Source organism: Pleurodeles waltl, chromosome 5 (genome assembly GCF_031143425.1).
Source record: "Pleurodeles waltl isolate 20211129_DDA chromosome 5, aPleWal1.hap1.20221129, whole genome shotgun sequence".
NCBI lineage: Eukaryota > Metazoa > Chordata > Amphibia > Caudata > Salamandridae > Pleurodeles > Pleurodeles waltl.
The window spans coordinates 1,116,659,258-1,116,676,416 of NC_090444.1; positions in this window are offsets into that span (position 1 = coordinate 1,116,659,258).

The following is a 17,159-nucleotide window of genomic DNA, read 5'->3' on the forward strand; positions in this document are numbered from 1 at the left end:
TACAGGGAGGGGCCATTGGGTGATTGGGTGGGGTGAGGAAGTGTGAGGTGGGTTGCTTTAGGGATTGATAGGGTGGTGGGAGTGCATGCTGTACAGGAGTCGTTGGTGGCAGGGGAGTATTCATGACTTACTGTACTCAAGTTCTCAGATTATTCCATTCAGGCCCTCTGGACGCAGCTCATCCAAGACCTTCTCCTTCCACGATGTAAACTCTTGGGGAGGAGGTGGTGTCCCACCACCAGTCTTGTTGATGGCAATGTGGTGTCATGATGCCTTGGTACGCACCTTCCCCCATAGGTCGTTCCACCTCTTCCTGATATCATCCCTTGTGCATGGATGGTTGCCCTCTGAATTGATCCTGTCAATGATCCTCCACCATAACTACAATGTCCTGGCAATTGATGTATGCTGGACCTATGCTCTGAATAGTTGTGTCTCTACCCTGACGATTTTATTTGCCATGACCCTCAACTCTTTATCTGTGAATCGTGGGTGCTCTTGAGGGGATATGGTGGTCATGAAGTATATTGGGAGGAGGATGTTCGCAAGGGTGATGTGTTTGGTGCTTGAAGGGGTGTGTAGGGTGTTTCAGTTGGTGTGGTGGTGGCTTGTGCTGTTTGTGTGCAGTTGTGCTGGGTTTGACGTGTGTGTGTACCAATGAGGTATATGTGCTAAATATTGGTTATGGCAGTATCTCTGGGGCTGTGTTAATCACTTCTTTTGCAAAGGATTGTGGGATGTGTGGGGATGTGTTTTATACTGGTGTGTGGGTGTGTCTGATATCTGTATGTTTCTGAGGTTTGAGGTGTTCGTACTGTCCAATGTGGCTTTGGGTTCTTTTGGAGGTGTACTTTTGAGCATGGCGGGTCACACGTCAATAGTTTACTGCCATGAAAGGACCATTGTGCTGATTTGTGGGTCATTATATGGAGGGCGGTATGTTGTTGGCATGGCAGTGCTGGTGGTGGGACTGCCTCTCTACCACCCTCTGCCGGCCTGGCGGTGTCAGATTTTTGACTGTTTTTGGGCGAACTCCTGTCTGTGACTCGTAATACGGTGGTCGTGTGACTGCCAACACTGGCAGTTTTTTGATGGCCACCACCAAGGTGGGCTTCAGAAAACACAGCTAAACTCGCATTGAGGGCCTCAATGTTTGAAAATATGTCTTGTACCTTTCCTGTACACACCATATGCCAGACATCACACATCCTACTAGGCAGGCTAAAAGAGTAACAGCTGTGAGGAAGAGACCAGCAACAATATATCTAAGCAGATATGGCACTGTCCTGCTCCCTCCTAACACAGCACAACAAAGAACAGCAGGCAGCAAAGCATTGTGCTAGATTTTAGTAAACCTCCCTTGAATAATGTAATTTCCTCTAACAGTCCATCTGAGAGAAACACATTGCCTTAACGTTGTAATCCAAAATTAGTTAAATCAGCTAAAAATGGACTGGTGGGCTGGCTTGGATTTGTGTCACAGTTATAATTGCTTAACCAGTTGATTAGTGAGGATCACTCCTGAAGGAACCGTAGAGCCTTCAGATCTCTACTGAACTTGAGATGGTCTTGCAGTTGAGTAAGAGCTAAGGAGATGCTGTTTGGCGCTTTGCAGATGCATGCACCCAGGGCACCAAGGACATCTTAAAAATTATGGGGGCCCTGGGCCAAATGTATTTTGGGGGCCCTGTTGGGAACAGCTTTGAATTTATGATCCAGTTTCAGCTCTTTCATGCCTGGTTTGGCCAAGTCACTTACTGTGCACAGGCACATTGGTCCAAATACAAAATGTGTTTACAACTATTACTCAGGGATAGTGATGTGTGTTTTAAATATTGTAACACAGCAGTAGCTCACTAAAATTACTGCAAATAATCTTTGTGACACCTTCCCATTTTTCATATGTGATGTCCTGTTTTGATCTAAATGAACCTTTTATATGGATGTTGCAAGAAACTTAAATACAACATTTTTTTGCAAAATGTCTGTAATAGATCCCACATCACACATCACAGACATCAAAATAAATGAAAGGAAAACACTATTTAAACAATCGGCGTAAGAATTATTCAAGGTCCTCAGGGCAGGACTCTCTCCAGAACATAGCTGGCTCTATCAGGGCCCCCCCTGAAAGGCTAGGGCCCGGAGCCAGAGCACACTTTGCCCAAGCCTTAAAACATCTCTGCAGGGCACACAAGTGATGCTGTTTTCTTTGCTGATCTTGGTTTGTCCCCTGAATATGGAAACCACAATATCCATAGGTCACAATGTCAAAAATAGAGTATTGAAAGGTAAGTCTAGATATTCTACACCTAATTGCACATAGGTACCTGTGTGGTACATATGTTTTTAAGGTATGCAGATGTGGAGTTAGGAATAGTAAATCTATACCATGTGCACTTGCCTTTTAATATTTTGTCCCTGGATACTCTGCCCTTGATATTCTTGTACCACAATAATGTCGGTGTTGATATTCAGTGGTAAAACCCTGATCTGAGGTTGTGGGAAGGATTGTAGATGTGTGGCAGTTTCTAAATATATCTTTAGCACTTAGAAAGCGAATACAGGTCAATGACCATTAGCTAAAATGAGCTTAGCTTCACGATTAAAGAAATGTTTCAGTTGTCTACTTGCAATTGACATAGTGACATGGCTGCTAATGGTTGTACCTCAGCACTCCTGATTAATTTCCCACTCTCACATAAATGGTCATGATCACCCATAGCAGATACCCATTGTACACAAAAAGCAAATAAAAATGTGTGTCTTCATTAGTCTATCTGGGAGGAATAGTGTTTATTTGACCTAATATTCAATGAAAATGCACAATTATTAATTATATGTAGAAATCCCAACATCATAGTACAAAGTCCAAAGAAGGACTGTAAATGTTTCTGCACAGTTCAAATGTGTATTTGAACCCCAACATTGAGCACAGATACTTGGAGGATATTTACTAAGGTTTTTCATGGGTGCTCATATGGAACACAGCAACACAAAGCATTTCATTGATTTTGTAACCTTTATAAAAGCCTGCAGCAGCACTTGAATACCTTCACAAGACTATAAATCTAGGCTACAGTTTTATGTACTTGCAAGCACATAGGCCGCCTGATACTATATTGCATGAGTATTATAAGCAAACAATCAGGTGTATACAATTCTCAAACTTCACAGTTTTACAACCAGTCGTACTTATAGAAGTAGAAGACTACATTATAGGCCCATAGTAATCAACAGTGTTATCATACATCTATAGGTACAGAAACATAATGTGTGCCTACACTGACAATGCAGTGATTACATACTGATGCATTAATACCAGTAACTAAAGGGAAAATGTATTTGAAGCACTCATACAGTTCTGCATTTAACAGATACTTTTAACCTGAAACTGTTAACCAAAGGAACACAAGGCAAGTTACTATATGCATTAGATGAAAAAGTGCTGTACACTTTGCTAAGAAATGAGTTCTGCAAGTAAATGCCTTTTATGTGTGGTCACTGACCACTTATTGTTGGGATTTATTGCAGGAGTACGGACTCTGAACACACAGGGTGCTGCCATCCACCACCCAGTGCATGTGACCTGACCTCTAAAAACATGAAAAATTGTCTCATCCCTGATTGGTATATTTAATTTACCTATATCTCTAAGGCCCTAGTCTATGGTCCTCTGTGTACACAGAGCATGTAAGTTGAATGCCAGTAGTGGACTGCAGTCACTATTGTTCCACAAATAAAGTGACAAGGTAAACCATGTTTTCAGGCCAGCCCCTGCTGCCTGAGTGTGTAGCTTTAAACTGCAAACTCTACCCAGCAAAATAAACCATTTGCCAGGCCTTAACCTTCCATTTCAATAGTGATAAGTCACACATAATGTAGGCACTAATGGCCAGATATAAGTAGATGCAATTTTGCATTTCCTAAATAGCAACTTCATAGAATTCATTATTTATGAAATGCAAAATGCTATGTACCAGGATACCGATTTCATAATAGCCATTCCTACTAAGTAGGATTCGCTATTAGGAAATCACAAATAAGAAATCCCATGCCATTTGTGACAATGGGCTGGTTTTGCATTTCTCAAATAGCGATTTCCTTAGGAAATTGCTATTTTGGAAATGCAAAACCAAGGATGGCTATGGGCAAAAGGCCTCCCCGAAATGCATCCCAAAAATAGTGGTGCCATGTAGAGGACACATATGCCCAAGGGGCATGTGTGTGCTCTATTTCACTTCAAAAATAGCATTTTGGGGTGCTTTTTAAAAATTTCACATGGTTACCATTGACTTGAAGGCAATGGCAATTGCATTTCGTAAATGCACAATTTGCATTTAGGAAATGCTTTGTACATCTGAATAGGAATCACAAATAGGTAATCCCTATTTATGATTTCCTTTTCAGAGGATTAAACATTGTGATTTCTACTGGGTAGAAATCACAATTTGCAATTCCCTGAAGGGCTTTGCACAACTGAAAAGCACATCTTGCATTTCTTAATGGCCTGAAATAGCAATTTGGACCGTTAAGAAATACAAATTGGCTTTGTAGATCTGGCCCTAAATGCTCATACGGTAGGGTGCAAATAGTAGGTCATGTGTGCTTATCTTTTAGATGTCTTGTCAGCAAAAAAAAAAAAAAATCATTTTTTACTGTGGCAAAGATGGCTCTCTAATAGAAAATCACTGGGTTACAGTATAGCACTTTATAATGCATAACCACAGGTTGGTAATAGCTAGAACCATGTTTGAAGGACTCTAATTATTGGCAATTTAAAACCAATCTATTGGACAAGTTTGAATTCGAATCACTATTTTGACCATGCCACTGTTAAAAAGCTAGCATTTTCCTGCTTAAAGCTTCTAGTTGCCTTTTCAGAATCCCCAGATGTAACCAGGAAGCCTGCTGGAAGGTGTAAATGGCTCCTAGCAATAATAATTAAAGAGCCTTGGATGGGAAGAGCTTGATTTCCTCCTGACAGGATGACCTGGCGGATGTATCCAGGAAATGCACAAGATTCAAAAGGGTTTCCCCTGTCATGGGCAGATGTAACTCACACCTTAGTCTGCCCCTGCCATTGTCCAAATAGAAGTAACTAGATAGGTACCAATCCTGGGGGAAGGGGGGGGGCATAATACAGGATGGTTTGCAGAGTGTATTTCTCACTTTCCTAGGACACACTTCAGTGTTGTGCCTAAAGCCCTGCTCAAGGGGACTAAAGGTTCTGTCATATTGGTTTATGCAGAGAGGGGCACTGTGGGATAGTTTACAGTAAAACACACTTGGAGTGCTATTAAAGTGGGTGGATGCACCACACAGAACTCTTTCCCCATTGGTTAGGGAGTAGCTAGGAATGTTTACCACCCACAGGTTGCAATTGGCATAGACATGGCATCTTCAGTACCTTCTTCTTCTCTGGGCCTGTGAAAAACAGAAGAAGGGCTACACCTGCAGTTGAACCTGCGCAGAGAAACCCCAAGTGCTAGACCTGGTCCCCACTTGTACTCAGGACTGAATATAGGACTCCAAGGGCTAGTTGACTAGCCTCCTGTTCAGCTTCAGGAACATAAAATCTACAAAAATACCAAACCTTTGCTAAGCCCAGCTGACCAGTTCCAACTGGATTTGCCCTAGACCATGCTTGTGGCTTCTGTGAGATTGAGACTGCTGATGGTTGGACTCAGCTTGCTGGTTTTCCCCCTCTGAAAGGACCCTGAGACCTTCATGTAGTTATTGATTTTCAAGATAATGTGAGGGACAGCTTATTGGACTCCTCAGTGAAGATTAGTACATCCTTAGCACATGCTGTCACAGGTTGCCTGCCATACTGAAATTAAATGCTTTGAATGTCTTTGTTTGACTTTAGAGAGTGTATGAGGGGCTTGATAGCTAACAGGAAAAGGAGAGGAGATAGAGGTCACCCTTGTCTAGTGCCCTGGGCAAGATGGAATGTGTTTGAGAGGTGGCCATTTATCCGGACTTTGGCTACTGGTGATGAGAAAAGAGCGATCATCCTTTATGTAAAGTTATCTCCTAGTTGAAATTTGCGCAGAGTATCATGTAGGAAGGTCCAGAATACCTTAACAAAGGTTTTTTCTGCATCAGGGCTATCTCCATAGAAAGTGATGATGATGTTCGGGCCTTTTCAAGGGCATGGAAGAAGACTTGGATGTTATCCATGGCTAATCTACCTTTTAAGAATCTGGTTTGAGTTGGGGCGATCAGTTTTGCGATCACATTCACTAGTCCTGTTGCCAGAATCTTTGTATATACCTTACAATCAACATTGAACAGAGACATCAGTCTATAGTTCTTAGTCTCTATGGGTCATATTTATACTCCGTTTGGCCGAATTTGCGTCGGTTTTTTTTACACAAATTCAACTCAAAACGAACTCCATATTTATACTCTGGCGTTAGACTAGCGCCAAAGTCCATGGAGTTTGCGTCATTTTTTAGCGTGGACACCTACTTTGCGTTAATGATATGCAAGGTAGGCGTTCCCGTCTAAAAAATTGACTCCGAGGCATGTGCGCCGTATTTACACTCCCGGGCAAAAATCACGCCCGGGAGTGGGCGGGTCAAAAAAAATGACGTCCAGCCGCTTTTGCGTCGTTTTTTAGCGCCTGGTTAGGGCAGGCGTTAAGGGACCTGTGGGCTCGGAAGGTGGTAGAGAGCGTGACTGGGAGGTGGAGATTAGACTTGATATATAGAGAAGTGCGGGCAAGCGGGCCACTGTGAAGTGAATGTGGATTTTAGAATAGGCTGATCTTTAGATGGGGTGATTGCATTGTTGAGGCCGATCTTGGTGGAGATATTGTCTATTTTTCTAAAACTTGTGCATTCCTATTTGTGCTGTTTACATTGTGTTACTGTGTGTGTGTGTTGCACAAATACTTTACACGTTGTCTCTTTAGATAAGCCTGACTACTCTGTGCCAAGCAACCAGAGGGTGAGCACAGATCATCTCTAAGTGTGTACCTAGATTACCCTTACTATAATTGGTGGTTCCTGCATGTACAAGGTGCCTACTCTGACAACCTGAAACCCCATTTTACCAAACTCCTTTACCAATGTCACAGGTCTCACACACACCATGGCTGTGGCTGAAATTGAACTTTCAGCCAAGCCCAGAAAATACCCCACACACTGTTCCTCGTATCACCCCACTGCCCACCTGAACAAGATGTTTACAAATATCCTGGCTACTAGACTGGAACGATTCCTCCCAGGCCTTTTTGGTCCTGACCAGGTGTGATTTATTTGCAACAGGTTTGGTGCAGACAACAATCACCAGGTTAGTTACCTGGTTGAAAAGTCCCACCGCCATAACATTCTGGTATGCCTCCTCTCGCTTGATGCAGAGAAGTCATTCAACCAGGTGAACTTGATCTTCCTTCGAACATTCCTGAGCAAGATTGGGCTGGGGCAGGGCATGCTCGCCAAGATCATGAGTTCCTATGTGGCTCCAACAGCTCCCATCAGAGATAACTGCCAGTATACACCCCTATCCAGAAATCCAGGGGCATCCACCAGGGATGTCTGCTCCCCCCCATACTCTTTGACTTTGTGTTCAAGCCCCTAGCTATCACTGTTTGGCAAACCACAGAAATAGTTCCCATTCCATTTGGTGGCTAAGCTCACAAGATAAGCCTCTATGTGGATGATCTCTTGCTTAACCTTACTCAACCAGTGACCTCCCTAAGGCAGTTGCTGAATGTCTCTCAGTCTTTGAGGAGGTCTCAGAGTTTAAATTTAACATTACAATGAGTTGCGCTTAACATCACCATACCCAGAAAGGCCTTTCTTGTACTACAGGAATTGGTGCTATTTCAGTAGGCCACTCGCATGATTAAGAACTTGGATTTCAGTCTCACCCCTACTTTGGCTACTTGGACGCAGGCAAGTTGCACAACTCTCTAGGGGTACATTTTATACAATCTATGGTGCTGGAAACTTATGAATATATCCTGGTTGGGAAGAATCAACATCAAACAAATTAACTTTCTCCACCAGGTATCCACCTTTTTCAATCCCTGCCTACCCCATCCCCCAGTATGATATCTTGTGATTGCAATGAGAAATACACACCTTTATCTGGAGCGGGTTAAATGACCTAGGCTACCTCATTCCTTGCTCATAATGCCCAGAGACAAGGGAAACCTGGCATGCCCTAACCTTCTCAAATTTTATTGGGCAGCCCATCTATCCTACATCTCTGAATGGGTTGTTTGCAACAGTGACAAATATGGGTTTCATATAGACTCAGCGGTGGCCTGCTGCCCCCATTGGGACTTGGCCTGTCTCCCTAAGCATGCTGGAACACAAAGTGCATGTAGTGCCAACCCCCACCCAAACGGTGCTTCAGACAAAGGACAAAATTACACTCTAGAGGGGCATCACTATCTTCCCTTGCCCAAACACTTCAATTGCTCGCAATCCAGAGTTCACCCTAGCACAGGATATAAATATGTTTCCTAGCTGGGAAGTGGAGGAATGTAGGACTCTCAGGGACTTCTTCATGGATAGCACCATTAAGCTGTTTGAACAATGCAAGACAGGCTTTAGCCTCCCTGAATCGATGTGTCTTCAGTACTATCAGCATCACCTTTGGGCACTGTACCCTCCCAACCAACAAGAGGTCACTCTAAACTATACAACTTTAGAAAATTTCTCAGGGCAAATAATGTCTCTAAGATCCTGATCTACAAAACCTATCGAGTACCTCAGCACACTTTACCCCCTTGCCCTCTTTCTTATCAAGCTTGTTGGCAAAATGGCACCACAGAGGGCATTTCATCCAAGCGGTGGAAGACTCTTTGGCATAACATCCCCAAGATGTACAGAAGCATCTCGCAACAGGAGACAGCCGATAACCTCATGCTTCAATGATACTACACACTGGTACTCCTTCATTCTATATATAATTCTACATCTCCTCTCTTTTGCCATGTGGAACAGAGAGAGGAGATTTTTGTCATATTTGTCACGTGGTTATTATTTGCTCACTAATAACCACGTACTGGTTGGAGATTTTTGGACATATCAAGGGCATAGTGGAATACACAATTACTCCTACTTATACCGCTGACATACTGGGTGTCCGGCTCCTTTCATTGGCAGCTATGACCCACTTAGATTGGAGACTCATTAGCCATGTGCTAACGCTGCACAGCAGCTGATAGCACTGGTCTGTACTTTCAGCAGTTCTGGCATCTAAAGGCGATGAAACGAGTCTTGCACAACTTGGCTATCACTGACACCAAACTCTTGCATACCTGGCGACCTTTACTTAACTATCTTACCTGCCTTGAGTTCACTTGCTTCACCCCACCCCCAAAACGTAAAGTATTACAGATTTTTGACTGATTAACCCATCTGCCGAGGAAGCTCTACCAGCGCTGCACGACTGGGAGCTATTGGCGTTATCTCATCTTTCCTTTTGACGGCTCCTCTTAAAAAGCTACATAATGCTGTCTGAGCTCGGGGCTCCTAGTGGCGTATGTTGACCTGACAATGTAGACCTTAGTTCTTAATTTAAGTACTTTCTGACATCTTACATTTAGGGCCAACACTGGGTAGCATGCCGCACACCCTTGCAGTTCGGGCATGTTCCTTATAATTGTCTTGCAATGACGTCCTAGGTGTGCTTTCTTTTTGAAGACGTCATATTTTGTTTTGTAATAATCTTTCAATATGAAGATTTAAAGTAAAAAGAAATAGATGCTGTCTGGCCTTAGCACCATAGAATTCAAAATGCGCCATTTTTTATCTTGACACGTTTTCCAGAATTACCACTGTCCTTTTCACGATTCTAGCTCACTATCCTCCATTGCTTGACCGTATTCTAGGTATGTGATTAGAGAGTCCTGTACAATATAAGCACACTGCTGTACCTATATTCCTTCCTGTTTTATCTGTGTATTGGCCCAAAAAGCAATGGACGATGACAATGCAAAGAATTGAAGCACAGCCAGTGAGGACTGATAAAGATTTCAATATCTCTAGTGCAGATCCACCAAATGGTTGTTTGAAGATGAAGAGAGGATATCGCTGGTCAAATCGCAAGCCTGTTAACTGGTAAAAGGGCACATTTGGGAAGACATATCAAAGTGTGCTATTGAACGGATTATGACTTGTGAAAAGAGCTTAGACTAGTTTAAAGAGAATATAAAGTGCAATGTTATGGCCTAATATCTAATTCCATGCCATTATTCAACTCCAAAATAATTATGTAGCGTTTGGCATCTGTGTATTTTGAATGGATCCTGACAAAAAACACTTAGGGGCAGATTTAAGAAAAATGGCGCCACTTTCCTTGTGCCCCTTAGCGCCCCCCTACTGCCACCATGTGTGTGACATATTTAAAATACGGAACACCATGGCACAGGGCAGAGGGCAATAGCGTCATTGTTTTATGCTATTGATGACATTTTGGCGCTAATCCTGCAGAGTACATAGAGGCCCATTATAAATCATTTTATGCCTCTTTTAACCCATGCTCTGAGCAGGTGTTAAAACTGCTGAAAAAAATGGTGCAAGGATATCTCTTAGATTTCCTTGCACCATTTTTTCATCCCCCCCAACGGGGAATGCCCCCCTTGCATACATTATGTCTGTCACAGGCATAATGTTGTGCCAGGTTTTACAAAATGGCACAATGCATGCCTTGCACCACTTTGTAAATATGGCACAGGGAAAATGCCACTTTAGCACCACCTTAGCATAAACTTAAGGATGCTATGGCAGCGCTAAGGTGGCGGTATGGGCTCTTAACGATGCTCCTTACTATTAGACAATCTGACACGTAAAGAAAATCATGCCAGTGATGATTGTAGGCCACCACCTCCAAGTAAACCAGTGTGTAACTACATATGTGCCTATTTTATAAATGAAAAGAGACGAATAACTGCATTCACTGATTTTAATCCTAACTTTTTATTTTTTAAATGTGTTCATTACACTGTTGTACTTACCACCGCAATAAGGTTTATGCAGATGAATGCAAGAGGAAAGTACATGCTTCATAGCCAGTGGAGTTTGTGTGGGGGCATAAGGTGCTGTGCTGCAGCAGGAATGTACAGCAAGTGGCTTTAGATTGTAGCACTATCACTCATGTCATCATAACCATGAAGAGTGATTTCAATTGCAGAATGGCGTAGAGCACCAATAAAATTCCCACTATCGTAACAACAGTAGATGCTTGAGCTTCCTACTGTTCTACAACCATCCGAGATAACTTCCTGGGTGAGAAAGACATTTTTACTTGTCTTATGTTTATGGTTGCAGAGGTGTCTCAGTGTTTGATACCCATCCCTGTAGCCATCCAATACAGTACCTCAAACATGTCCACCTATCGGTCTATACAAAGTCTGTGTTGAACGTTGGTCAACTGTTAAATCTACATTTGCCACACAAGAGGCATGAAGTACCCTTCATAAGATGACCTGAGAATAGGAAATCATAAAGTAATATAGTGGTCAACACTCCACCTATTGGAAATTAGATAAGTGAAATGATAGTGCAAGAGATGTATTGATTGAGGTTTAACTTGTTATGTATTTACACTGATGGTGGCAAAACAGGAAATATGCGTTTGTTGCCATTTTGGGCACAGTTCATTCCCTGCATGGGAGTCAAGACGGGTAGACACAGATTGCAAAGGTATATTTAAAAGGGAGCTCAAATGGAGTTTCACTTGAAGTAGATGGCAGTGAATGGCAAGACATCCAAAAACAACAGACTTTGATGGTGGTCTGGTACTCCAGTGAAGATGAGTGGACTACGTCTGGGCAAAATTAAAATTACACCAGCGTAGTTTGTGTAATTACAGGAATTTAGCATTACACATGTTGTGTGAAATTCCCAAAATAATGGTATTGCACCACATCAGGTAATTATGTGCCCATCATAGCAGAATTAATCCATGAGTGCTCGGGTTGCCAATCAAGAGGGCTCTTAGTACAATTAAAAGCAGGCAACATGTGCTCCATGGCCGCCCTTCTTTGGCAGGGGGTGGAATGGAAGAGCAAAGAGCAAATTGACTCTCAGTGCTCAGCTTGAATACAATGCGCTGAGGGTTTGCACATGGTTAACAGACAGAGGGGGAGATTTCCAAACATTTTGCACTGGGTTAGTGTCACAAAAGTGACACCAATCGGCACAGCATGCTTTTTGCTAATTTACTTTCCAGGGCAAAACTGGTTTTGCCCTGGAAAGTACCCTAAAAGTAACACAAAGCAGCGTGAAATATTGCTTTGCGTTACTTAGAGCAGAGGGGGTGTTTGTTACCTGTGTGGTACATGGGTGTTCCCATACAACCACCCATGCCTTTGAAGCAAAACCATATCTACAAACAATAGTAGACAGGGTTTTGCACCACAGCTTAATGCCATTTGAAAGCAGGTGTTAAAGGGAGACATGTTTTCATTTTTTCTTTCTTTTCCAACTTTGCATGCATGCTGCACTGTGCAGCGCACATACAAAGTAGGAAAGGTTTTAAAGTGTGTCTAAGCATAGCATATTGTACTGGAAGGGTTCGCTTCAGGTACAAAACCTATGATAGACACACACACACACATCCTTGCACTGTGGCACAAAGGTGTTTGCGTGGTGCACAGCAGCTGAAATCCACTCCGGTACTAGAGAGAGGGGAAGAGAGTGCCAGATTTTTGCAGATATGGTAGTCTCCTGCTCCCTCCCTGTCACTGAGCGCAGCATTTTCCATTGCTGCACTGCACTGGGTGATAGTTTTGTAAATCTGCCCCAAAGTGTTGGAAGTATAAAGCATGAATCCAATGTGGTAAATATACATAATGATGTGTCCTTTATAAGGTAAACTAGAGTATAGGGGCTCCAGTGAATGAAGCCTCATCTGTTGCACATTGTGTACAGATATATGCATAGTTATATCTTAAATTCAAGTTCTGTGTCACTCGTAATAAGGACCTAAGTTTAATTTAATATCGATATTGTGCAGCTTTTCTGCATGATTGTGAACTTTGCTGTAAAATGTATATTTCTAGTTCCCCTTTGTTTGGATTGTGGGTTTGGTATTGTTAGCCCAATCCATTTATATCACTTTGGTGACTGTTCGGTGTAATTTGTTATCTGTAATTATAATGCGGTATGAAATCTTAGATTTATTAAAGTCATGATTTCTAGTTGAAAGGAATCACAGCAAATGTATTTATTTCCTTATTTTGTTTTTTTCAATTCACCAAGAATAAACACTTTGTACATCTTTAGGTGTGAAATAGACTAATTTCTTTAAAATCTTATTGAGGTAGGTAAGCAAAGTGCGCTTTTAACTCAATATAAGCTCAGTGATTTGTGTGGTTTATGTGTGGAAATGTGATTTGTGTGTTTCTCCAGGGTGCAAAATGAGAAATTCTGCTCTTTGGTGCCAGTGTTGGAGTGTGTATGTCAGCTGTGTTGTTATTCTTAGAAACTGCTGATATGCTTTTACATTTTGAACACCTATATTGCTTCTTTTTATTTATTATTTTTCATATTCCAGTCACATTTATTAACAGCAAGCAGCAATATGCGAGGACAGATGGGCCTACAAGGTAATCACGCTGTGCCAGAGGGGCTGGATAGACAACTGAGTGTAGTGGGTCAAATTTTTGCCCATATGTGGGGCTGTTTTATGGCCTGATGGGCCTATTTTCTCTATTGATTTACCTGACGTAGGTGAAGGTGGGGTGGGGGTTGGCACGTCATCTGAACACATGTTAGTTATGTGCCAGGGTTCTACCACATGGTCAGGGTTATGGGATATGTAAATTGTGTTCCTACCGGTATGTGCAGTGTTTCTGATTCTAAGAGGGCATGCTTCGGCATGTTCAGACAGGCACAGCCCTGTGCCAGCTGTCTGGTGCATCAGAGCAAGGGTCGGTGTGAATACACAGCCAACCTCCCCATCGCTGTCTAATCCAAAGGAGGGCTGGTCAAATGTGGCTTTCGAAAAAAATAAGTGTCTTTGGTTAGAACCAATTTTGAAATGAAACACAGATGCTTGCTCCAAACTTCCCACCAGAATGGTCAAACATGATTAGAAGATGTCCCAATATAAAGTGACTACAAAGGCTTACAGATACAAATGTTGAAGCAAACAGAGGCTGCAAAATGAAACCCTAACACAGATTATTGCTCCAAACTTCCCACAAGAGGGCTCAAATGTGATTAGCAGTTGTCCCTGTATAAAGTGTCTACAAAGACCTACACATACAAATGTTGAAGCAAACAGATGCTGTGAAATGAAACCCAAACACAAATGGTTCCTCCATACTTCCCTCTAGAGGGCTCAAATGTGATTAGCAGATGTCAAAGTACAAAGGGAACACAAAGGCTTACGCAAACAAAGGTTGAAGCAAACAGAGTCTGTGAAACAAAACCCACCAAAAACACAGATGCTAGATCCAAACCTCCCAAAAGAGGGCTCAAACGTAATTAGCAGATGTCAAATATAAAGTGAGCACAAAGGCTTATACACCCAAAGGTTGAAGCAAACAGAGGCTGTGAAATGAAACGCCCAAAACACAGATGCTAGCTCCAAACTTCCCACAAGAATGGTCAAACATGATTTGCAGATGTCCCAGTACAAATGACAACAAAGGCTTACCCATACAAATGTTGCAGCATCCTAGTGCTGTGAACTGAAACCCCTTAAAACACAGATGTTTGCTCCAAAGTTCCCTTGATAGGGCTCAACCGTGATTAGTAGCTGTCAAATTATAAATTGACAACCCACAGTGACAAAATCAGTGGTTGAAGCATCCCAATACTATGAAATGAAACCCCAAAACACAAATATATATTTATGCACCCACCCCCTCCACAAAGTGAGTCCTGTGCATATTTAGCGCGCTGTAACAAGTATAACCCCCCCCCCAGGAATCATACACACAAACATTCTCACAAGCCGCTTTGAACTACTCATTTGAAGTTTACGGAGAGCAGGGCTACCCCCACAGGACATCACGGAAAAAAGTATGTCTCAGAAGGGCAGGGCGTAAAGTTTTGGTGCAAGCCATCTTCTACTTAGGGTAAATAACTATGGCATGCTGCACATATGCAATGTAGTTTCTAATGCAGGTGGGATTTCCATTTATTGTGACTAATCATGCACCATATTGCTGGAGGTTTTGGGTGGCACACCTGCTTGTACCCTTAAGGCTCTTACAGCTCCTTGAAGCCATTTTTCACGTTATGTGGCTCTGTAGTGTCATAACGGCCTTCACATGAAGTAATATCTCCTGTTTTTGTGTGCTCAGGACATCACATGGTGGGATATGCACTGTATCTGTGTGGTCAAAGCAGAACATGCAGTAATATTTCATGCACTCTTGTGGTAAGAACAACACTTGCAGGGATATTCACTACTCCTATATGCTCAGTGCTGTGCATGCCCCAGTACTCCACGCACCTGTGTTGTTGTGCCTTCGTCCATGCATTCAGGAATATCCTCTTCCTTTTGGCGCCCAGACCAACACATGCTGGATTATCCACAGCTCCTGTGTGCTCAGGTCAGGACATGATGCCTTACACCTCAGTGCACAAGACAGAAAATATCCCCTGCTTCATTCTGCCGTGGTCACCCCCACTGGGAGCCCCCTTAAGCCTTAGATTTGTGTTTCCTTTGACACGTCTCTGCAGTGATCAGGTGCTCTTAAGGAGCTTTGTGGTGTCCCCTGTGTTCTGATGGTTTAATCGCACAATAAAAGCAGCCTGTTTATGCAGGTTTTAACGTATTTTTACCTGGCTATTGACCATTACCATGCATTACTGTCACTAGCTGTGCAACTAAGACAAGCGCAGAGTCTAGCAAAGTTGTTATGGTGCTTGTGGCAGGTGTCCTAGTGCGCTGAACCTCATGTCCCTGCAGGTACGTCGAGGCAGCTGACTCTTTACAGAAACGTTTTATAGGTTCTCTGTAGTCCACAGATGGATTATATTTCCAGCTGCCCTAGAAAGTGCAGCGAGATCTAAAATCTATGATTGTGAAACGTGACCATTTCATCACTGTTGCCCCAACAAATTTCCCCTTTCTTACTTTCTTATTATGCATATTACACTAGGTGGGTGATTAATGGGTGAACAAATTAGTTGAAATTCTCTTGGCCATAACAGCATGATCTTCAGACTTCCCTTAACTGACTGTGCTTCCACTTGCTTTAAAAGTGAAGCTCCTGGCAGTGCTGATTTAACAAGAAATGTGCAAGGTGCACAGAATGATTGAAGCTGCAGTAATTCTTTTGATAGCACCTGCCCGCCGAGTTTGAATCTTTTTGCTGCTTCTGCTTGAAAGCAAGGCTGTCCTGTGTTTCCTCTAACTGTGGTCAATGCGTGCTTGCACCATTTTTTGGAAGAACCTCCTCCCTGAGCCTCTTCCTTTCAAGGTTAAATTATGGGCCGTCCTCCAATCTCCCACAAACCACAATGAATAAGCTGATTGTAGTGTACAAGCAAAGCACGCATTGGAGAACAAAGTAAGGTACAGTCAGTTCTGCAGCAGGCAGGCTACATGGGAATTATTTGTGACCAGCATCCTCATCCGACCCAAAAGACCTTTGAAATTTTTTGTTCACGTGCCGAAAAAGTTTGGCATGCAGAATTCCAAAAATGCAGTCTTCTGGTATAATTGTTTTATCTGTTATTTACACAATGGAAACTGGAAGTGACACAGTGAACATAATCTGATCCATGTAAGAATTTTTACCTGAATGCCTATAAATCTATACATTTTATGTCAAGCTGTGATAACCCAGTGGCTTTTTTAGCACTCCTTCAGGGAGATCTTCCCTGACAAACTTGATTTGTATGTATGACAACCCTTGCACTGCTGTTGCCTACACGGTATCTGTGCTGGGTGTCTGAATGAATCTTGCATTTGTACTGTCAAGGCAAATCCTGTCTTAAGTGTGCAAGGACATTTAACTGCTGATACTTTCTGCTTGTTCCCCTGTGTAACAGTTTTACCGGATGTTTATACTTCCATAGTCTTATTAATATGTGTGTTGTACGTGCAGCAAATCTCTTAAACAGAAAAGTAAGTGTGGTGCAGAGTCTAATCAGGATCATAATTTAAAACAGCTGCTGAAAGACACTTCTTGAGGCTCTTGTGATCATATGATTATCTTTTCATGCAAA